At 33.0% G+C, this 1,589-nt stretch overlaps 1 long non-coding RNA gene across 1 annotated transcript in view; it reads right to left on the bottom strand.

Annotated features, from left to right (window-relative positions):
* LOC118735259 overlaps nt 1-1,121 on the bottom strand; it is a 39,437-nt gene extending 38,316 nt beyond the window's left edge. Inside the window, exon 1 of the long non-coding RNA XR_004992552.1 lies at nt 392-1,121. This is a non-coding gene — a long non-coding RNA (uncharacterized LOC118735259). The remainder of the gene's footprint in view (nt 1-391) is intronic.
* Nucleotides 1,122-1,589: the final 468 nt, after the last annotated feature.

Here is a 1,589-nt window from a genome sequence, read left to right on the forward strand (position 1 = left end):
CCCAGTTCGGCGAAATTTGCCGTTCGCCGGTATTGTATTTCAAGCATTACACTCTTACTCTGTCAGAAACACAATAATGAAAATGAGGGAAGAAATTTAATCTCCCTTAAAACGGTATATTAACTTTTACAAACACCACTAGTTTTGGAGATATTACGGTTTTTCGAAAAGCAAATTTCGATCTTTGACTTTCGATAGCTGGATTATTTTTTAATTTCCGCAAGTAAATTTAAATATCGTTATAATGGGCACAAGAAGCTCTATCGATTCCTATTTTTAGTTTTTTTTTCTAGAGAAACGGTGCGTATTCTTTACTTGTTCCATTGCATAAATAACTAAACCGTACCCTTTCAATTTTTTGTTTGTTTTTTATTAGTCATTTTATACTTACATTGAATTATTACTGTTCCGAAAGGTTTTAAGAGATATTCAGGCGATATAGCTTCAGAAGAAAGTAAGCGTAGTGTCCTTGAATCAAAGCGAATGTGTTTATGTACATATATGTATAAGGTTGCAGATTTTTATGTATATTCACTGATTTTTCTCTGGCTTGTACAGCTTCTGAGATACTGTTCTCTGCGTTTCGTGGATTGTTTACTGGAATTAAGTATGAGCCGGAACTGTTTACGCTATATGGATTTGTTTTTGATTCCTTAATATATGTACGTTTATGACCAGTTTTGGTATAAGCGGTAGCCAATTTTTCCGTCTTTCGATACGTGAAATAGAAACTTTATTACTAGTTTTGATACAAGTTTTTTCACTCAGCCAAAGAAGTCTCGTTTAATTGCGAACGTTTTAACGCGTTTTATAACTTTTCTACAACCCACTGCCAAAATTTTGCATTTTACTTGTATGTGTTTGACTCGATATGTTCCTCCAATTGCTTCAAAGCTTTGCTCCTAGTACACATTTTATGATACGTTTAGCTTTCACACTTTTGACGATTTTATTTCTTATTATTTTTGGTAACGAAATTTCCCCTTATTTTGTATTGCCTTGTTTCCTGCAAAAAAGGACGTTTTAGTTTATTGCAAATCTGCGAAAATAATGAAAACCAAAGATGTAAAAAAGCTGTACACTACGGGTGGCAACGAGAAAATGTCAGATTGGTGTCAGTTAGAGTTGTCAAACTAGCGATAGCACTATCGATAGTATCGATAGTTTCAATTTCTGTAGACTATCAATACATATTGATAGTTTTTTCTTATACTATCACAAATATCGATAGTTTAGTAGGTCTATCGATCATCGCTCCCAACTTTTTTGAAATTATACATAACATGAACATGAACTTTGTAAAAAGAGAAGTATTTTGGCTAAGCAGTTACTTAATTTTGAATGATTATAACTTTTATGAGATAATATTTATTTCACTATGATCTTGTAAAAGCAAAGTAAGATAGTGCTATCGATAGTTTTGTTTTTTTCGAGACTATCGTGAATATTGATAGTTTTTCTGTAAACTATCAAAACTATCGATGGTGTGACTATCGATAGTTTGAAACCTCTAGTGTCAGTTTGACAAAAACATATTAGCTGAAATACAATGCCGGCGAACGGCGAACTCACCACTGCGAAATTCGCGC

The sequence above is a fragment of the Rhagoletis pomonella genome, unplaced genomic scaffold, assembly GCF_013731165.1.
Source record: "Rhagoletis pomonella isolate Grant_MI unplaced genomic scaffold, Rhpom_1.0 Rhpom_scaffold_00003, whole genome shotgun sequence".
NCBI classification, from domain to species: Eukaryota; Metazoa; Arthropoda; class Insecta; order Diptera; family Tephritidae; genus Rhagoletis; species Rhagoletis pomonella.